Genomic DNA, 22,007 nt, shown 5'->3' with positions numbered 1-22,007 from the left:
TGGGGCTTTGCTGCAGAGCTGCGGGCGCTGATTTGAGGGTCTCCAAGTGCTGAGATGGTGGGCACCCAGGAACACAAACTGTGCCTGGCCACGGAGCCTGCAAGGAGGAGCAGAGACAGCCGTGGCAGTGTGGGGGTCCAGGTTGTCCCTGTGCCTTCCCCTGCAGGCCCTGGCTGTCCTTGCTGGGCCCCTGTCCATCCCCATCAGGTCCTTGCCCGTCCCCCCCGGGCTGAGCTCCCCCCAGGAAGTGCCGTGGAGCTGAAGCTGCTGCCATCCCCCCCTGCAGCCGCTGCCCCAGCCAAGGGAGCAGCAAAGGCAGGACCAGGAGCAGAGGCAGCATCAGGGGAGCCCTGGGGGGGCCGGGAAGGTCTTGTGTGGGTCAGGAAAGAGGCGCTGGGCACGAGGCCGGGGCTGTGCTGAGCAGGCCCAGCCCTCACATCCCCCCAGCCAACGCCGGCTGCCCGGGGAGCTTGGGAGGGACCCCCAGCCCGTGTGCCCCACACTGAGCTGGCAGAGAGAGAGCCAAGGGACAGGGCCACGGGCAGGGCCACGGGTGAGGGACAGGCAGGGCCATTGCAGGGCCACGGTGAGGGCACAGCCTGTGGCAGCAGAGCTGCCCAGGGCCGGGGGCAGCCGGGGGTGTTGGTACCAGGCAGTGCTGGGGCTGAGCAGAGCACGAGGCCTCTTGCAGACTCCTGGAGCAGCCTCCCACGTGTCAACCCTATTCTCAGGGCACAGACATTTCTTTGGGCCAAAGAACCTTAAAACAGTTGGCACTGACTACACTTTACCACCATCTGTTCTCCAGCTGCTCTGCTGGTTCAGAGCAGCACAGTAAGACAGTGGGGATCCCTGGTATCCTTGGAAAGGCAAGGTCCAGAAATGGGGAGGAGGGGGGGCAGAGAAGGGGAAGCCTGGACAGTGGGGACCCCTGGGATCCCCGGGACAACAAAGTGGGGAACCTGGAGAGGGGGAAGGTCTGGGAACGCCGCACCCTGAAGGTGAAAGTCAGAGCAGAAGGGACCCTTGGGACCCCCAATACTGCCAGCATCCCAAAGTGGGACCCCCAGCATCCCAGACAGGGCAGACCCTCTGAACCACAGAGGGCAGAGACCACAATGGGGGAAGTCTTGGGAGCGCTTTTTTAGACAGAATTTTCATATTCTTGAGTATTTTTTTCCTGAATCTCAACTTTTTGCAGTCTGGGGGGGGGCTTCATCTTGCTATTTCTGAGAGGTTGTTTGCCTGAATCCTGGTGGTTTGGGTTTTTCTGGGCTGAATCTTGGTGTTTTGGAGGTTTTTATGGACACAGGATGCCCAGTGAGTTCTAGAGATGGACTTGGGCAGGAGGAACCCCCAAGCCAACATGCTCAGCCCTTGTTTTCCCCCCATCAGGATTTGTCCTTCCCAAAGCTTGGGCGGATGGAGGAGGAGGCTGCGAGGAAGAGGAAGATGCCTTGGGCCCCCCAGGCAGGTGAGGAGGAAGTCAGTGTCCCTTTGGGCGGGTGTTGTGCTGGCTCTGTCAGCCGAGCATGGCCCCGGCTGCAGGACAACCCCGCTGGCGCCGCCGTCCTGCCGGGGCCGGAGTTGGGGGGATGTCCTTGGCCTTCCCTGTGGGCCGGAGGCAAATCCCCTCCCTGTCCTTCTTGCTTCCTGCCCCAGGCCCCGAGCTGAGGACGGAGAGCCCGGAGGACAAATCCCCCCGTGAGACCCTGGTGGGAGAGGCCGTTTTGAAGGGCTCCCCGGCGCAGGAAGGCAGCGGGGAGGAAAAGGGCCGGAGATCCCCCCGCAGGAGGGGCTCCAAAGCCATCCCAGGGTGCTCTGAGGAGGAAAGAGCCAGCCTGTGCCAGGAAGGCGGCCGGAGCTTGAGGCGGAGCTCTGAGCTGGTGGTCCCTGATCAGCCTCCCAGCAGGGAAAAGCCCTTCAGGTGCTTGGAATGTGGGAAGAGCTTTAGGAGGAGCACCACCCTCCTCACCCACCAGCACATCCACACTGGGGAACGTCCCTACACATGTGGGGAATGTGGGAAGAGCTTCAGGCAAAGCTCCAAGCTTATCCAACATCAGCGCATCCACAGTGGGGAATGGCCCTACACATGTAGGGAATGTGGGAAGGGCTTCAGTGACAGGTTCACTCAACGCATCCACCAGCGCATCCACAGTGGGGAACGGCCCTACACGTGTGGGGAATGTGGAAAGAGCTTCAACTGGAACTCCAACCTCCTCACCCACCAGCGCATCCACACTGGAGAACGTCCCTACACGTGTGGGGAATGTGGGAAGAGTTTCAGACACAGCTCCACCCTGCACTCCCACCAGCACATCCACACTGAGGAACGGCCCTACAAGTGTTGGGAATGTGGGAAGAGCTTCAACTACAGCTCCAACCTCCTCACCCACCAGCGCATACATACTGGGGAGCGGCCCTACACGTGTGGGGAATGTGGGAAGAGGTTTCAGACCAGCTCTCATCTCCTCAGACATGAGCAGACGCACACAGATGAGAGGCCCTTCCGCTGCACCGACTGCGGGAAGGGCTTCAAGCAGAACTCCACCCTCCTCACCCACCGGCACATCCACAGCGGGGAGAGGCCCTACAAGTGTGGGGAGTGTGGGAAGAGCTTCATCCGAAACTCTAAGTTGACCAAACACCAACGGACCCACCAGTAAGGGAAGCCCTACCAGTGCCCCAACTGCAGGAAGAGCTTCGGCCGTAGGACTGACACGCAAAAAAGGTTTCAAAAGGTCTTCAGGATTTTGAGTATCTGCACTCCAACATCAATTTATTCTTTTGAATATGTGTAAGTTTAACCTCATTTTAGTCTGAAAGCCAAATTCACCACTACCCCATTCCCTGATAACCGTAGGCTGATTCTGACAAGTGAGGCAGAAATTACCCACTGCCCAGCAAAAACCAGTGGGGCCAGCCAGTGGTCTCTGCCCTGGCAGCCCAGTTTCCCCAGTCTCATCTCAAAATGACCAGTTACACTGAAGCAAAGAGCACTGGAACCAGTGCAACAAGCCCCAGTCTGACTTTCACACCTGCCCATGTCTCCTGTTTTCTGCTGCTCTACAGACTTCCTTGTTTAAAATACAATGGAAAAATGAACAGTTTTTGGGGTTGTTTTGGTTTTGGGCTCGGGTTTTTTTTTTCCCTCCACTGTTCTCATTACCCTCATTTCAAATCTATTTTGGTGTTTGAAGATGAATTAAAATTTTGAATGATTTTTAATGTTAATGCCTTGACCAAAGTATCAAAACATGAAAAATAAAAAAAACAAAACACCACGAAGCTGTCCATTATTGTGACAATCAAACACTCAGAAGTACTAACATAAGCACAGTGAAAAACCCATAAATAAGACCATTAAAATAATTTTAATTTTTTTATGTTAATATATTTTTACTAAGCTTAACATAAGGAAATTTAGTTCCTGACATCAGCTTTCCCCACCTCTCAAAAAGGTAATTTAGTTACATCTTAGTCACCCTTGAAAGGCTCTTTCCAGTTGGCTTGGCCTCTGCCTTAGACACTCATGAGATCTGCCAAAACCAATTTAAGGGCAAATTTCCCCACCAGGTTCAGCTGCATTGGTTGTACCAAAAACTTTGCAAGTAACCCCACAACTTTCATCTTAAACTCTTCTCTCAACCTTGTAAAATAATTAGCAGTAAACAGACCTGATAATTAAGAACACGTTCTTGTTCTCAAAGTCATTCATACACCAAAAAGATGCCACAGGAATGGCCAAAATATTAATAGCAACTTCTACACTTTGGAAATCTACATTTGGTTTAAAAGATTTCACAGTGGTTGTTTCCTTAGGAATTCAGGCACATTTTACTAACAAGTTTCAATAAAGTTACAAAAACATCTTCCTCCACTAAGACACAGGCAGTGATCCTAACCTGAGGTGGACACTGAAAAGCCCAATTTTTTTCTTAGCTGTCATGAGTCTTTCATTCCTTCTGCCACATCAATTAGGCATCAGCCCATTTTTCAAGCTGCTGTTATCTACCAGCTCCTGCTTTGGTTTCCAAGCCCAGTATTTTGGCCACAATAAAATCAGGGCCCTGGGCAGTCATGTCAGAATGACAAAGAGTACTGACCCTCCCTGCCAAGGGAGACAAACCATTCCCAACCTCGACCAAAGGTTCAAGGCAACGATTCTGAAACAAAATTTACAAAGTTTTTCTCTTCAGTTTTTTGCTGCAATTCTCTGTTGCTCAATTAAAAGACCACAGCAGTGAAAGACAAGGCCTGATGGCCAAACCCAGGGCTTCAGCCACTTGAGGTCTATTGAAACCTTCTGTTCCTCGAGTGGGAGGCTGAAATCCAACACGTACAACACCCACGCATGAGACACCAACACATTGACCAAGTTTTCCAGAGTGAAATCTGAGGCTTCAACTTAAAAACTGAGGTGACCTCCCCTGGAAATGGAATTTCCTCCAGCAGAAGGAGCTGAATGGACAGAATGAGGCTGTGAACAAACCAAACCTCAAGGTCTACGTCTCAAAGTCCATTAAAGCAAGGTTTTAGTCTCGAAGACACATCCCTGGTAACTTTGACACTGCAGGAAAGAGCAGACGTGTCCTTTCTGGCCAGCAAAGTCCATCATGAGTTCCTGTCAGAGACTGCACAGAACATGAGTGCCCTGGACAGCCCTAGTTCTGCTTTTACCACCATCAGATGTTCTGTAAGCACAGCAGTCAAAGCACAACTCACGTAGGTTTGGGTATTTTCAGCTAAGGCTGTTTGCCAGGTTTCTCAGATTTAGAGAGGAATTCCCAGTAAGATGTGACTTTATTCACAGATGCACTCTTTTTTGGGTGTTATTTTAAAATAATAAACTGTATTGCATTAAGCAAAGTATGTCAACTTCAGTAAAGCTTCAATAAAGTGTCGGGCGACTGTTGAGCACCTCAGTGAATTCATCTGTAAGCAAAAAGCTCAAGGGCATTGTAGTGGCCTTCATCCCTCTGCACACAGACATCACCTCCCAGCTCTGCTTCTCTGCTTGACCACCTTTGCCCCTCCAACTGCTCCCCGCAGCATCCCAGCTCTCTTTTGCTGCACAAGTGGAGTGCTCTCCTCAAGTCTTGCACCTGTTCTCTGCTGCTCTCCTTCCCCGCTCCTTTCACCATCTTCAACCCTGCCTGTTTGTGGAGCCCACTCTGACCCCCTCCCTCCACAATCTCCTTCTGGCCTGCCATCTCCCAAGCAGATCTCGGGCTGCTTTGGAAAGCCTGATGGCAAAGCTGCTCTCCCTGACTTGCACGTCTGCCCTGCTCTTTAGGCAGGACCAGGCTAAGGGGCAAACGATACGCACGCCACGTGGAAGGTGAAATCACCCGCTTCTGCAAGACTCTCGGAAGAAAGTGCGGTATCAAGGTAATGAGCTCCCCCGTTGCTGAGACTCTTGTCCGTGCCATCGGCAGGGCACTCCTGTGAGCCAAAGGCACCCGGAATCGGTGGGGCTGACAGGGCCTCAGTGTCCCTGATGAGAGGGTTCCTGCTGTCCCCAAGCAGGGACTGTCTGAGGGCGGCACTCTGCTGGTGTCCCAGCAGCAGCTGCAGCTCTCCTGCCCAGCAGTGAGCCCTGGTCCTGTGCAGGGCCAGCACCCCGTGAGCATGAGCCCAGCCCTCCTGCCTCAGCCTAAGGACCCTCTGCTCTCGTCCTCCCCTACACAGTGACTGTGGGCACTGCTGCCAGCACTGCTGGGCACCTGTGGCCAGGGCTGCTCTCGCTGCCCATCTGAGCAGCACCAGCAGGGGCCTTGGGGTGACATCTTTACTCTCCTCCTTCCTGCCGCAGCCCTTCGAAAGATACCTCACACGCTCGGAGAGGACGCACATCGTCCTTGAAGCCCTGGAGCAGAAAGATGCACAGAATTATCAATGGATACCTGGAGAGCCTCGTCCATGGGTTGAACCATTTGGGTGGAACCTTTACAGAGGGCGCAGGATCATAGCAAAAGAGATTTTGTGGCTGGCCACGGATGACCCGTGCTTCTTCCTGACGGATGTAAGTGGCCTGTGGCTGGATTGCCCTGCCCTTCAGCCCTAGAAGGCCTTGTTCCTCTCTCCATCCCTCCCTGCCAAACCCAGGTGTCTCAGGCACCTGAAGGCACCTGAAGGCACCTGAAGGCAGCAGAGTGACATGGAAAGGGCAGCTGAGGCTGCACTACCGTGGTAGCACTCTCTTCACCTCTGTCCCCTTCAGGTGCCAAAGATTTTGAGCTTCCTGGATGAAAGACTGCCAGGTGTGAAGTGTGAACTTGTGCAGGAGTGCTTCCACTCCCTGCTTCTGCTGCTAGCAGAGTTTTTCCCAAGGAAGGTAGTTGCCACACTGTTGAGCATCGCTCCACAAGGAGACAGGTACTGGCCCTGAAAAGCCTGAGGGTTTGTTGGCTGTGGGGAGATGGAACCTGAGACTCTCTGGCTCCCAGAGCCAAGGAATGATGGAGGACAGCCCTGAGGAGAGGGGTTCTCCATCCCACCAAGCTTTCCAGCCCTGCTAGGTTGCCCAGGCCTGCAGCAGACAAAGCTGGCCCAGCCAGCCCAGAGCCACCCTGCTGCTCCCAGCCTAGAGGGGAACACCAGCTCAGTGCCCTGCTGCCTGCCCAGGCAGGGCCCCAGGCACCTGGGCTGGCCCGGCCACGCTGCACTCCAGGCCGCCCTGCTGACACAGAGCTCTGCCTTGCAGTGTGGCCATGCAAATGTGGCAGAGCATCTTCTCAGAGCCCAAGATTGGAGACAAGATATTATGGCCATTCGCTGTCATGCTCTGGGTCGACTGGTGGCCCTGCAGTCTCAGCGCTTCTTCTTCAGAAAGCAGCTCCACCTCTGACTTGGCTGTGAGTTACCAGAAAAGGACTTGATCCCCTGCCACGAGCCCTGCAGACTCTGCCAGGCTCTCACTACTGTGCTTGCTTCTACAGCCATTGCCCAGTGGCACTAGCATGAAGTTTGAGTGGGAGGACAAAGACGAAGAATTTGAATACCTTCAGAATGACAACTTTGATATCGATGAGGAGCTTCCAACCCTCCCAGCCTCCCAGGTGCTCGACGGCCTCATCATGCTGTGCGAGACACCTGAGCTGGTGAGCAGGGTGGCATCAGGGACAGCCATGGTGGCATCCAGGGCTCTGGGGCTGTGGGTAAGGCGGTGGCTTGGCGTGGGCTGGGAGGCAGGTGTTAGAGGAAGTGCTGCCAGCTGCCTTGATGACATGTTAAGTCCTGATGGCTGCCTGAGGAGCTTTCCAGGCATGGATCTTATCACAAAAAAGAAACTCTGTCCTTCATACAGGCAGGAAAACTGGAGTTCCTGGTGCCACACATGATGGAGCTCCTGTGGGTTGGCAGAGAAGACCTCAAGACAAAGGTCGTTATGATCCTGCAAAGACTGATAAATCAAAACCTGGAGAAGAAAAAGGCCAGCCCCATGGATGAGTATTTGGTGGAGAACCTGCCGCGCTTCTTTGACATGGTAAGGTTCATGTGGGAGCGTGAGCCCTGAGATGGGCACTGGGCAGTGAGAGCTGCCCTGCACCCAGCCCTGTCAGCAGCTCTGGCAGCAGGCTCTGCTCCCCTGGGCTCTGGTGGCTTCTGGGCCTTGCAGCCCAGTGCAACTTGTCCCTGCTCTGGAATCTGAGCCCAGGGCATCTCCCTCAGTCACCATCCCCATCCCCTTTCACTGTGGGCAGGGGGCTGCTGTTTCCAAAGCTCACCTTTCCTCCTTCCTCCCAGGAGAGCAGCGACATGCGAGAGGCCTTTATCTGCCTCTTCAGAGACTACCTGGGCTCAGCAGTGCTGAGGAACAACAAGCAATTGAAGACGTCTCTGTGGAGTGCACTGGTCCCGCTGCTCATTCGCACAAGTGACCAGTCCCCGAGCGTGGCCAAGGTACACATTGGAAGGCTGAGCACTGGCACAGAGAGAGGTGGGCTGGCCCGCCCTGTGGGGCCCAGGCAGCAGGGCAAGGGCTGCTGGCAGTGGGCAGCCGTGGCCCAGCGCAAGCCGTGGGAAAGGTCCCTGCAGAGCCAGTGCCAGCAGGGATGGAGAAGCTGGCACAGCCATTTCCAACAGCTGCCCTAGGGCTCCAGTAGGGCTCGTCAGCAGCCTGTGACCACCAAAGCCTGAACAGGCACATCCCCACAGGCTTCTCTGCTGTCCCTGGCATGTGTCCAAAGACAGGGCGTCCAGCCTCAGGCCCTGTCCTGCAGGGCTGTCCTCACACGTCCCCTAGACACTTTGGTGAGGGCATGTCCCAAATCCTGAGGGCAGAATCTCCCCAGCAAGAAAGCCAAGAGCTCTCCTTTGCCAGCCATGCTGCTACCTCACCCCTTCTGCTTCCATGCAGGCCGCCCAGGAAGCGCTCCTTGCTGCAACAAAGCTGCTCAAGTGGAGGGAGCTGAAAGAGCTGGTGAAGAAGCAGCAGATGTGGAGGATTAGCGAGTGCTTGGTAAGGCCAAGTGCCAGGGTGCAGGTTGGGTGAGGCTTAGCCCACAGGCAGAGCCCACTGTGTGGGCCCAGAGCCCAGAGGCTGGAGCTGCAGCCCAGTGTGTGCCCTCCAAGAACAGAGCCCCAGGGGCTCCTCTGCAGGCCCCTCTCCCTTCCCTGCAGCCAGCGGGAGAGAGGGCTCTGGGCAACACTGAGTGCTGGCAGGAGGGACTGCTGCAGCCAGCGGGGGGGCTCTGTGCCATGCCCGTGTCCTTGTGCTCTCTCCAGGTGGGGAAGGACAGGAGCAGGGCTGAAGAGTACCTGCGTCAGGGCCTGAGCTACCTCAAGGACCCTGAGGCCAGTGTGCGAGAGGCGGCCATCAGGTTCATCGGTGAGCCCCAGCCCCCGGGGTCCCTCTTTGGGCAAGCTGGCCCCTGTCCCTGCTCCTGCAGCCACAGCCAGGCCCAGCCCTGGGGCTGCCTGAGCCCCGGCTGCCGCAGGCTGGGCCTGGGCCTCCCTCTGCCACCCCTGCCCACGTGGCTGGGCTTGGTGGCCACTGGGCTGAGTTCCACCCCCCTGAGCTCCTGGTGCTTCCTGGGCTCATCCCGGCTGAGGGGGAGGAGGGCAGGGCCAGGGGCCGCGCTGCTGGGAGCCCGCTGGGGAGCAGGGGCTGACGGAGCTTTGTGCCTAGGGGTGGCCACGCGGCACCTGAGGAACCGAAGCCAAGAGCAACTGGATGAGATCTGCAGCGGTGAGTGGGGAACATGGGCTGGAGGGGACGTCTGGAGGTCTCTGCAGACACAGGGCTTCATCTCAGCTCTGTTTCTTTTGCTCACAGCTCTTCAGCCCTTGAAGACAGACAGCAATGTATTCGTCTCCTGCCTGGCAAAACAGACCATCAGCATCCTGGAGGCTTTAGGACCAACACCGAGCCCTCGATTCAGGCCAGAAGCACTGCTCTTCTGGCGCCGACGTCCACACCCATGAGGACCTTCCAACATTCCCAGGCTCCCAGGCGCTGTGTGAGACACCTGAGCTGGTGAGCAGGGTGGTGTCAGGGACAGCCATGGTGGCATCCAGGGCTCTGGGGCTGTGGGTAAGGCAGTGGCTTGGCGTGGGCTGGGAGGCAGGTGTTGGGGGGACTGCTGCCAACTGCCCTGATGCCATGTTGGGGCCTGGTGGCTGCCTGGGGAGCTTTCCAGGCATGGATCTTATCACAGAAAATAAACTCTGTCCTTCATACAGGCAGGAAAACTGGAGTTCCTGGTGCCACACATGATGGAGCTCCTGTGGGTTGGCAGTGAAGACTCCTGGACAGAGGATGTGATGGTCCCTAAAAACCCGATGTGTCCAAACCCGGAGAAGAAAAAGGCCAGCCCCACCGATGAGTATCTAGTGGAGAACCTCTCGCACTTCTTTGACATGGTAAGGCTGATGTGGGAACGTGAGCCCTGAGATTGGCACTGGGCAGTGAGAGCTGCCCTGCACCCAGCCCTGTCAGCAGCTCTGGCAGCAGGCTCTGCTCCCCTGGGCTCTGGTGGCTTCTGGGCCTTGCAGCCCAGTGCAACTTGTCCCTGCTCTGGAATCGGAGCCCAGGGCATCTCCCTCAGCCACCATCCCCATCCCCTTTTACTGTGGGCAGGGGGCCGCTGTTTCCAAAGCTCACCTTTCCTCCTTCCTCCCAGGAGAGCAACAACATGCGAGAGGCCTTTATCTGCCTCTTCAGAGACTACCTGGGCTCAGCAGTGCTGAGGAACAACAAGCAATTGAAGATGTCTCTGTGGAGTGCACTGGTCCCACTGCTCAGGAAAACTGGAGCTCCTGGTGCCAAACATGATGGAGCTCCTGTCTCTTGGCAGTGAAGACTCCTGGATAGAGATTGTGATGGTCTCTAAAAACCTGATGTGTCCAAACCTGGAGAAGATAAAGGCCTGCCCAGCCACTGAGGATCTGGTGGAGAACCTCTCATGCTTCCTCAACATGGTAAGGCTGATGTGGGTTTTTGAGCCCTGAGATGGGCACTGGGCAGTGAGAATTCCCCTGCAGCCCAGCCCTGGCAGCAGCTCTGGCAGCAGGCTCTGCTCCCCTGGGCTCTGGTGGCTTCTGGGCCTTGCAGCCCAGTGCAACTTGTCCCTGCTCTGGAATCTGAGCCCAGGGCATCTCCCTCAGCCACCATCCCCATCCCCTTTCACTGTGGGCAGGGGGCTGCTGTTTCCAAAGCTCACCTTTCCTCCTTCCTCCCAGGAGAGCAGCAACATGCAGGATTTCTCCATCTGCCCCTTCAGAGACCACCTGGGCTCAGCGGTGCTGAGGAAGCAGAAGCAGTTGAAGACGTCTCTGCCAAGTTGCCGAGGTTTGACTGGCCCTGTCCCCCTGGAGCTGGAAAATGGGCACCTGAGGAACCGAAGCACAGAGCAACTGGACGAGATCTGCAGCGGTGAGTGGGGAACATGGGCTGGAGGGATGTCTGGAGTTTCATCTTGGCTCTGTTTTTTTTCTCACAGCCCTTCAGCCCTTGAAGACAGACAGCAGTGAAGTCGTCTCTTGCCTGGCAGAACAGACCATCGGCATCCTGAAGGCTTTAGGACCAACACCGAGCCCTTGATTCAGGCCAGAAGCTCTTCAGGTACCAATGTCCACATCCATGAAGAGCTTCCAACATTCCCAGCCTCCCAGGCGCTGTGTGAGACACCTGAGCTGGTGAGCAGGGTGGTGTCAGGGACAGCCATGGTGGCATCCAGGGCTCTGGGGCTGTGGGTAAGGCAGTGGCTTGGCGTGGGCTGGGAGGCAGGTGTTGGGGGGACTGCTGCCAACTGCCCTGATGCCATGTTGGGGCCTGGTGGCTGCCTGGGGAGCTTTCCAGGCATGGATCTTATCACAAAAAAGAAACTCTGTCCTTCCTACAGGCAGGAGAACTGGAATCCTGATGCCATCAAATCTTCACCAAGAACCACAATTCAAACTACGAGCACTGCTCTTCTGTTCCCACTGAGCCAGTTGGAGGCAGCTGTGATTTAATAAAGCAGCAACAATGGGCCCAAACCCATGGTGTCCTTCAGATGCGCCGTGTCCTGAGCAGACTGCGTCCTGCTTGTCCTGCCCTGCTGCCTGCAGGACAACTTCCCCCTTGGCACACCCCCAGCCCCAGCCTTGTTTGGGAAGTTGAGCTCTGGCTGAGGCTTTCCCCAGGAGAAGCCTCATTGGTCTCTCCTCAGGGCAGTCCCCCCAGCACCCAGCCAGGACAGGGCACAGAATGAGTGGCCCCAGCTCTGCCTCCCCAGGGGTGTCCAGGCATCCCACGAGGCATCTGCTGTTGCTGCATCACCACCTCCCCTCACCAGAATGGATTTGGAAAGCTTTCCAAGCACAGGGAGCCAGAGGGGACCAGAAGGAAACCTCAGGGCTCCCAGAGGGACTAGAGGACAAACAGGGAGTCTGGGTCACTGCCCCCAGGGCAGAGGATGGGCCTCCGCTGTCCCTCTCTTGCACCAGTAACATGTTTCCATCTGTTCTGCCCTGGGGGAAAAGAAGTATCCTTTGACTTGGAAGAGCTGATTAGCATCATCTTATGATGCCCTGGGAGGGGATTAGTTTTGATGGAATCACCTACAGGAAAGTTTGGAGACCTCCCTCAGTGTGCCCTGTGCCGGTGCTGAGCACAGGGAGGGAAACACACCAAGAGTCAGACAGCCCTGCCCAGAAGAACTGACTGCCTGAAGGAAGTTTTTGAATTTTGTCTTTTTTAAAACCCACTTCCTTCCTCAATATTGCCTGTGGCACTAGTGGCTGAGAAGGGATAAAACAGCAAAGAAGCCTACAAAATATGCTCCAAATAAAATGGATTTTCTAGTCTCATGGCTGGAAAATGCAGTTTCCGGGATAGTTTCCAAACCAGGAAAGAGACTGCTTCTTCCACTCTACCATGTATCTCATCTGTCATGAAGTTTCTCTCCCTACAGATGCTCCAAGGATTATTGGATGTCATACTAGGCATGGCCACAGTTATCTACTGATGGCCTTGCCTTTCAGAGAGGGCACTGCCGTGGGGGAAAGCACGAGAAACTCTGTCCTTGGTAAAACAGAGGCTTTGCTTTGTCAGCCTCTTGAATCTGGGTGTTGCTCAGGGCAATCAGTGGAAGTTTCAGAGAACAGCACTTCTTATTTATCCAATCAATCAAATAAATCCCAAGTTGACAGAGGCTTGCTCTACTTCCTGCCCTAAATGTCTGTCCTCCTTAGCAGGTGGACTGGCACGACCTGGCTCTCTAAAAGATCCTCTTCCAATCTTTTGGCAGTTTCCATAGATGCCAAACAAGCATCCTTGTGGGAAAGGGAAGAAAGGTGCAACAAGGAAAGGAAATAATGAGAGAATAGCTGGGCTAAACTGGGCTCATTGAAGTAGTGCTTGATAGACACTTCCCCTGTGTGTACCCAGGGGTAAAAAATAGGTCTGTCTCCTTTCCCTATTTACAAATCCCTAAAGGAAGAAAGTTGCCTGCTCATCTTCCTGTAAGGAAGAGGGGAAGGAAAAAACAACAGTGAAAACTCGGCAAATTAATTTTTTAAAAACCTCAGGGAAAAGAATCCCCAAAGCTTCACCTCTGTTTAGGTCTTGGAACTAAAGGCCTTCCTGTTTGCCACCAGTGCTTGTGTGTTGTGGTGCCTTATGGGATTTTCCTGCTTTGACAGTGTTTTGAGACAGTTCATTGTGCCCTTCAAGTCCTTCCATGTGCACACACACACACCACTCTCACCAATGTCTGGCCCTCCAAAGAACACAAGACCTGATGATTTGTAGCTCCCACTCCAGTGGTTGGCACTTGGACCTCCCTCCGTACCCAGAGCTCAGAGCTCCCTTGTGCCAGAAAGTTTAAAGAGATTGTGCCTCATTCTGCCAAGACAACCCTTGGAAAAAAGTGTCCCTCTGTGTTTCCTGGGATAAGAGCACTCTATTGTCATCTTCCAAAACCTTGGAGAGGTCCCAGAGGTCTCCCAGGAAGGAATTTGGGGCCTCAAGCACAGGACCCATATATAGGGGCTGAGGACTCAGGGGTCAGTGGTGTGAAGATTGAGGACAGTAGAGGAGTAGCCTGAGATGTCTGGAAGGGGGGTGTCAGAGCTGGTGGAGCTTTTCTTCCTGTCAGAAAACAGCCTAAGAAAGAACTAGTGCCACCAAGGGCAGCTGGGGTGGCCTAGACTGGTGACAAGAAGCAAGAACTTTCCCTCTGAGGTCAGTGTAGTGGTGCAATATGTCACAAAGAAGGAGTCTGGATGAGCCCAAGGCTTTGTGTGTGCAGGAAGAGCCAGGGAAGACGCAGAGATGTCAGTGCAGGAAGGTGCCAGCCAGGTGGGGCAGCCGGGGGAATGATGACAGCCTGCAGGGAAAGGGGCAGGGCATGGACACCATAGGACAGCCTGGGCTGGAGAGGAGACAGGGAGGGGGAGAAGCTGAAAGGCCCTGACACAGCCACCTTCTGCAGGCCTTTGGCCATGGCTGCTGTCTGTGCCCCTGATGCCAGGAGGAGGGGAGTGCCCCTTGCAGCCCTGGGGCCTCATGGCCTCCTTGTCCCTGCTCAGCAGCCTGGCAGGTGCCACCCCATGGTCCTGCCCTTGGCATTGCACATCCCACATCCCAGTGCCCCAGGAAGAGCCCTGAGGAATGAGGCAGGGACAGAATCTGCCTTCCCAGGGGCTGGGGGTCAGGCCTTGGCCCTTTGGATTAAGGAAACACATCCAGGTTTCCTCAGCATCAGAGCCACCTTTCCCTTGCTTGTCCATCCTTGTCATCACTGTCTGCACTTTTCTGCTCTAACTGGAACCTGGGGACACGTTCTCAGTTGTGTCCCTCAGTGAGACTCATTAGCACTGCAAGAAACTTCAATGTTTCAATCTCACTTTGACTTCTTGAGAAGTTGTTTGAATTTAATCTCAGGGACTGAGTCTTATGTAAACAACTTCAAAGTCCCCTGAGGGTCATGAAATGCCTGGGGCTGTTGCTGTGCTGCTGAGCTGGGCCGGGCTCCTGGCACACAGGGAGCTCCTGGCAAGCAAGAAGAGCTTCAAAGAGACAGCTCTGCTGGTGAGCAGCTCCTCTGCACAGCCCAGCAGGGCTGAGGGCACTGCCTGCAGCACCAAGGGCAGGGGAGTGAGACAGAGAGAAGTTAAAGGCTGTCAGACGTAGAATGATGCTGAGACCTCACTGGGGGAGAACTTTTAACAGATCTTGGCACAGGAAGCCTGTTCTTGCAGGGCAATGGGACTGCAGCTTTTGGAGGCATCTGGGAAAGCTGGCACTGCCCACCAACTACAGATTCTGTAAGTGCAACTCTGAAAGTATCTGGAGTGCAGAGGAGGAGGACATGCTCAGAGCTTCAACTCCCTCTCAGAATATTTCCAAGATGAAGATCTTTATGAGGTTAAAGAAATTTCCTGAGATTGTGTTTCCAGTTTCCTACTCTGGAGGAATGGGAGGAATAAATCATTAAGAAAGTATTAATTTTGACAAGTCCCTGAGACATCTGAACTGTGAGTGCTCAGTAGGTTTATCTGAGCTTCCTAATGTGCTTTCAGCCACTGCTCTGCCTGTGGGCAGCACCAGCATCACTTCTACTAGACCCATCAGGACTAGTCTGAGATGTCCTTTTTGCACCTGCAAATGGAATATGACCCCTACTAGTGCAGCCTGTGGTGCTGGGGAAGGAGCTGAGTCTCCTTAAATCAAATGCCATCATAGGGACACTTGGCTGTCTCCCTGAGGTTTCCTTCCAAGTTGTGAATTTCCCTCCAGGTTGGAAATCTGTCCCTTAACATCTCCTTGTTATGTGAAACCCCTGTACAGAAGCACAGTGATGCTATGACAGTGAAAATGCTGTTCAGTAGGGACCCAGCACTGGAGCTGAAGGAAGATCTCCTCGGAAATCAAAAGGCTGTCTGTGTGTGCCCTGGGGAGTATCTGTAGAATACAGCTTTGACTTTGTTTAGATAAATCCATGCTAACTGGCCTCTTACTGTCTTCTTCTCCTGTGTTGGAAACAAAAAGCCAGAGGCAGCAAATGTCCAACAGCAGCTCCATGCCCCAGTTCCTCCTCCTGGCATTTGCAGACAGGCGGGAGCTGCAGCTCCTGCACTTCTGGCTCTTCCTGGCCATCTCCCTGGCTGCCCTCCTGGCCAACGGCCTCATCCTCAGCACTGTAGCCTGTGACCACCACCTGCACACCCCCATGGGCTTCTTCCTGCTCCACCTCTCCCTCACAGACCTGGGCTGCATCTGCACCACTGTCCCCAAAGCCATGCACAATTCCCTCCAGAACAACACAACCATCTCCTACAAGGCATGTGCTGCACAGCTCTTTTTCTTTTATTTCTTCATGTCAGCAGAGTTTTCCCTCCTCACCATCATGTGCTACGACCGCTACGTTGCCATCTGCAAACCCCTGCACTACGGGACCCTCCTGGGCAGCAGAGCTTGTGCCCACATGGCAGCAGCTGCCTGGGCCACTGGGTTTCTCTATTCTCTGCTGCACACGACCAATACATTTTCCCTGCCCCTGTGCCAGGGCAATGCCCTGGGCCAGTTCTTCTGTGAAATCCCACACATCCTCAAGCTCTCCTGCTCACACTCAGGCTACCGCAGGGAAATTGGGCTCATTGTGGTTAGTTGCTGTTTAGGGTTTGGTTGTTTTGTTTTCATTGTGTTCTCCTATGTGCAGATCTTCAGGGCTGTGCTGAGGATCCCCTCTCAGCAGGGATGGCACAAAGCCTTTTCCATGTGCCTCCCTCACCTGGGTGTGGTCTCCTTGTTTCTCAGCTCTGTCTTGTTTTCCTACCTGAAGCCCCCCTCCATCTCCTCCCCATCCCTGGATCTGGCCCTGTCAGTTCTGTACTCAGTGATTTCTCCAGCACTGAACCCCTTCATCTACAGCCTGAGGAACCAGGAGCTCAAGGATACCATTAGGAAAATGATGACTGGATGTTTTTCAGGAGCAATAAACTGCATCTTTTCTTCTGCGGAACACTCATCGTGTAACTTATTTTGGGCCCAGCCTGCCTTCTAAAGCTTCTGATAGTGGTGGGGGGCTTTCCTTTTTTGTTCATCTGTTAATGTGAATAACACTGAAATTTTATTCTTCATCCCATATAATTCACTCTCTACCTCTTTTTTTTCACCCACAAAATGTACCAATCAGGAATCATACTCTGTGTGCATTTAAACAAAATAAAAGTTTATGCAGCAAGGTATTTGTCAAACATCCTGCCTGTGTTAGTTTGTACATGAGGAATCACAATCTCTGAGTGTCAGAAAGGAATAGAGTCTCAAAAGTCTTGTTGCTTAGCTTGTTTCTCATGGAGACAGTGCAGTGAGGTCAGGGACCCACTGGGACTTCAGGGACTGAAGGCTGGTTCAGATGTGGTGTGTTAGTGGCTGATGGCAAATGGAGATGACAAATGATCTCCAAGTCACCTGCCTGGGGCTCTGCAGCTTATGAGGGCTCTGATGGCAGGTGAGGACTTGTCTGTAGGAACTCAGGAAGTGCAGGAGAGCACAGAGGATCTGCAGGGACAGCCCATCCCATCCAGTCAGCAGGGAATGGAGCCCTGGAGCAGAATCCTGCCCAGGATGGAGTCACCCAGAGATCAAGTACTAAATCTTGCTGTGAAGGGGCAAACAGAGCTCTGCAAGCCCAGGGGACACAGCAGGTACAGGGAAAACTCTTGCCAGTGAGTTCTCTTGCCCTCAATGAACTTGCACAGGTTGACCAAGAGCAGCCCCCAAAGCAATGTCCCAGCTCTGGAACAAGGCAGGGCCCCTCTGAGCCCCCTCCATGGCCACACAGGAGCGTCTGTGGGAGGTGGTCAGTGGCAGGGAGCACCATCAGCTGGCTCTGCCTCCCAGCTTGAGCAGCACAGCCAAAGGCTCTGAGATGTCTCAGGGTTCCTTTGGTTCCATGAGGCCCTGCAGTGTCACAGTGGCCCCTTGAGTCCATGAGGTTCCTCAGGGTCAGAATGGCCCCTTGGTTCCATGAGGTTCCAAAAGGTCTCAGGGTTTCTTTTTTTGCATGACGTCCCACATGTCAAAATGGCCTCTTTTTTCCACCACATTTCAGTGTCCCTGTGTTCCTTTGTTTCCATGGGGCCCTGCAGTGGCACAATGGCCGTTTTGTTCCATGAGCTTCCAAAATGTCTCAGGTTTCCTTTGGTTCCATGAGGCCCCACCAGTCCCTTGGTTCCACAAGATTCACAGTGTCCCTGTGTTCTTTTGGATCCATAAGGCCCTGTAGTGTCACAACTGCCCCTTGATTCCATGAAGTCCCACAGTGTCCCTGGATTCCTTTTGTTCCATGAGGTTCCCCAGTGTCACAATGGCCTCTTGATTCCATGAAATTCCACTGTGGTCCAGGGTTTCTTTGTTTCCAAGAGGCCCTGCAGTGCCACAATGGCCTCCTGATTCCATGTGTTTCTGCAGTGTCACAGTGGCCCCTTTATTTCAGGAGGTTGCCCACTGTCCCTGGGTTCCTTTGGCTCCATGGGGCCCTGCAGTGTCCCAGTGGCCTCTTGATTCCATGGGTTTCCCCAGGGTCACAATGGCCCCATAATTCCATGAGGTTCTGCAGTTTCACAGTGGCTCCTTGATTCCATGAGGTTGCACAGCATCATCACACAGCTGAGCTCATCCTGATGAAAGTTCTGAGGAGGTTAGGAGGAAATGGGACAAAAGGAATAAGAAAATTGGTGAAGGAAAGAGGAGCATGGCCAAGAGAGAGGAAAGATTTTGATGAGGTAAAACCAGATTCAGGGAATGCTGAGGCTGCTGAAACACTGACTGTGCAAACATTCCTTTATGCACTTTGTAACCTCAAGCCCCAACACTACCCAAAACTGCTGTCCCTCCCACTGAAAAGAAATCCACTGCTCTAATTCCAAGACAGAAAAAGCACTGACTGCAAACACTCCTGATTGACCTTTATGCACTTTGTAACCTCAAGTTCTAACACCACCTGAAAGTGCTGCTCCTCCCATGGAAAGGAACCCACTGCTCTAGTTCCAAGCCAGAAAAAGTCCAAACCCAGAACTCCACACTCTTATTTCTCCTCTAATGCCCACTCCATTCCCAAACCTGTATTACCAGTCTGAAAAGCCAAGCTTTAATCCTGACCCAGCCCAAAAAGCTCTTCCCCTAATCATGAACTGCCAGCAGAACAACAAACCTCCCAAAGTTTTGCCTAATCCCCACCCTAAGCTCCAAACCCCAAGCCCTGACCATTAAGCACCCCCACAGCCCTTGGGAGCAGGGCAAGGACCTGCAGGGCCCAGAGCAGGCCCAGGGGGTTGGCAGAGGAATGGGAGGTGACCTGGATCTGCTCAGCTCTGGAGTGACCCCCAGGAGAAGGGCCTGGGCTCTGGCAGGGATGTCCTGTGGCACAGGGGCTCAGGATCCAAGTTCAGAAGGCCAAGTGCACATGGCAACAGCCAGAGCTGGTGCAGAGACATCAGGGAGGGTCTAGAAATGCTGCTGGGAGGGGGTGGGAAAGCAGGAGGGGTGTGTGCAGCCTGCAAGGCCAGAGCAGCAGCAGGGCCAGGGCAGGACAGCCTGCAGGAGAGATGGCCAAGGGCTCTGGCAGGGCTGCAAGGCCCAAAGGCACCCAGGCCTTTGTCCCCTTGCCTCTGGCAGCTGCCTCTGCCACTCAGGCCACCACAACCAACTTTCCTGGCAGGTTCTGCCCTTGGGTTCTGCCTCGCCCCTCCCTCAGGAGCCTGGCAGGGGTTGCCCAGTTTTGGCCCTTTGTTGTTGCTCCCCCTCCCATCCCAGTGCCCCCCAAACAGCCCTGAGCCAGCCGGGAGGGACAGGATCTGCTGGGCCAGGGCCTGGGGCTCAGCCCTTGGCCTTTGTGCTCCACAAAACCAAGGCAGGCTTTGCTCAGCATTGCAGGGGCCTGCCCAGAGCCTTTGTCTGCCTGCACTCCTGGCCTCCAAGGAGCTGCTCCAAGGAGTCCCTGGGGAGGCTTTGGCAGTGCCTGCCCTCAGTGGGGCCCAGCAATGCTTCAAGGCACTTGGACTTTGGCTTCTGACTTCTCGAGCAGCTGCTTCAATCTTCGCTCAGCACCGCAAGGATCATGGGCTGGGCTGCAAAAATGCCGTGAGCTCATTAAATTCCAGAAATCCCTCAGGATCTCTTTGTTTCCTTAAATTGTCTTCAAGACAATTTCAAAACAAGTCTTTAAAGTTTGTACTTTTTTTTAATTCAAGGTTGGATATTTTTAAGTTCAGAAAAGAGGTGATAGAGGTGTTCTCCAAGTTATCTTGATGCTGAGTGTCTCCTCAGGAGATCCACACTGACCCTCTACGATCTGTCTTGCTCCTCACCCCCCAGCCTCACCAGTTCTGCCATGGCCCACCTTGGACTGACAGCTGATGCAACTCCAAACACACCGTGGGACCCATTAAAACACTGAAAAACAAATTATTTTTCTTTCTTTAATTGTCTTCAAGACATCAACAACTAATTAGAGTTGTTATGTAGTTTAGCTAAGGAGGAAGATTTTAAAGTGGAAGTCATGAAAAATATATTTTTTGATGAAAGAGAATGATTTACACAGAGCCTTGGGATGCAAGAGGATCAGGATGCAAAGGACTTGGACACAAATATAAGGGGGCAAAAGAGATTACTAGCATTTAATTATTGACCAGTTTAACAGCTATCTAGTGATTCAATAGCATTTGCTACAATTTTAACAGTGACTGAATTATGGATTCACAATAACAACATTCCCACCACAGTCAATTCACACCCACACCCAGGCAGAGATGTGTGGACACATCAAGAGCTGGGTGTGTGAAGGTCCCTCTCCCAAATTCTCCTTCTTGTCAGGGAAACACTCACCCAAATCCCTTTGTGTTTGCCAACAGACAAGGGTCAGAGCTGGAGGAGTGTTTGTTGAGGGGGATCAGAATTGTCCTGGGCACCAGCGAGGGTCTTTGGAGTGTTGCAAACTGGAGGGTTCCGGAGCTGGGAGAGGCTGTCAGAGGTGTCCCACTGAGAGGGAGGTGCTGGGGAGCTGCCAGGGCCTCCCTCAGCCCCGCTGGTTGTGGGCTCCCAAGGTGACTGGCTTTAGTTATCTGCTGAATTTCCATCCTGGTGTCAGGAATGACTGGAGTTTCCAAACTATTTGGGAATTGTATCCAAACTCTTCTCTTTGGGTTCTGATTCAGTCAGGGAATATTCCAAGGTTTTCAGGGGATGACTGATTATCCCGTGTTCCCCAGCTCTCACACCCATCCCAGTCAGCTGGATGGTTTATTGACAATGTGTCCCGAGGGGCGGCACCTCCGATGCCATAGAAACCCCTCCCCCTGGATTAGGAAGCCTTTGGAATTCAGGAGGTGTTCCAGTGGAGCATGAAAATGAACAGCAATTTTCCTAAAGCCCAGACCCCAGCAGAACAAAGCCAGGCCCCCTCAGTGTCAGAGCAAAGGTCCCCCATCCCTGTGTCCCTGTGGCCGCTGAGGCGGCAGCGCAGGCCCGAGGCGGTGCCGGGTCCCGGTGCAGCCGGGGCAGAGCGGCGGCTGCGCGAGCGGCAACCCCGGCGGTGAGTGCGGCAGCCCCGTGGGAGCGGCGGCTCCGGGCACAGACGCCGGCGGCAGCCGCTGTGGCTCCTGGAACCGAGTGGCCACTGGGACACTGCAGGGCCTCCTGGAATCCAGGGGCCGGTGGGACACTGGGGAGCCTCTTGGAGCCAAGGGAACCCCGGGATATTTTAGATCATCAAGGAATCAAGGGTCCATTGTGACACTGCAGGGCCTCATGGAACCAAAGGAGCTCTCAGAGTTTTTGGAACCTCATGGAAATCAAGGGGCTGTTTCTGGCAGGATACTCTGCTCTGACAATACCTAAAATATGGTCAGAGAACGCAAATAATGCAAGCTCTCTGTGGTGAGTTACTGCTGGTGTCAAGGTGCTATTTTTATATTGAATTATGCTAAACCCAAAATGCTTCATGAATGTTCAAGCACACATCCTGCTTTCTGAAGCATGATTTGACAGAGAAGCTGCTCCCTGGCCTTGAAATACGTCTGGCAGTCCAACCCTTGATAACTATAAAAGCCCCGTCCAACTGTCATGGGGCAGATTCTTCCACAGACTTCCTTGAAGTGTGTGGAGCTTCTGCCATGAAGCAGGGACAGCTCTTCATGGTCACTCCCCAGCGGTTGGGAGGAAGAAAAAGAATTACCCTCTGTCATTTTGAGATGAGTTACCTCAATCTCTGCTTCAGGATTGTTTCTTTTTGCTGGCTTTGATCCAATTGCTTTAATAGAGTTACTTTGATAGACTGCACTGTCCTATCTTACACTATACTGCTAGGAGGTTTTGGCTTTTTTACTGTGCAGGAAATAATTCTGTTTAAGGTCTTTCATCTGGTCACTGTCTGATCAATTTTTTGTTCATTTGTCATAATAAATCATTGTTTTTATAGAAATATTTCTGATTTGCCATCACTAAAACCTGCAAGACAAAGTGATTGAATCACACCTCTATAATTCCTTCAATTGAAATGAAAATCTGAGCC

General features: G+C 53.6%; 1 protein-coding gene and 1 pseudogene across 1 annotated transcript in view; one reads left to right on the top strand and one right to left on the bottom strand.

Annotated features, from left to right (window-relative positions):
- The window catches only part of LOC135405272 (zinc finger protein 501-like), an 895,895-nt gene that overhangs the window by 622,752 nt on the left and 251,136 nt on the right, over positions 1 to 22,007 (bottom strand). The window lies entirely within an intron of this gene.
- Positions 1 to 22,007, top strand: part of LOC135404562 (zinc finger protein 850-like) — a 147,430-nt pseudogene that overhangs the window by 7,961 nt on the left and 117,462 nt on the right.

This window comes from Pseudopipra pipra, chromosome W (genome assembly GCF_036250125.1).
Source record: "Pseudopipra pipra isolate bDixPip1 chromosome W, bDixPip1.hap1, whole genome shotgun sequence".
Classification (NCBI taxonomy): domain Eukaryota; kingdom Metazoa; phylum Chordata; class Aves; order Passeriformes; family Pipridae; genus Pseudopipra; species Pseudopipra pipra.
Note: the sequence above shows the minus strand (reverse complement) of the source record. Positions and strands in the feature narration are given on the sequence as shown.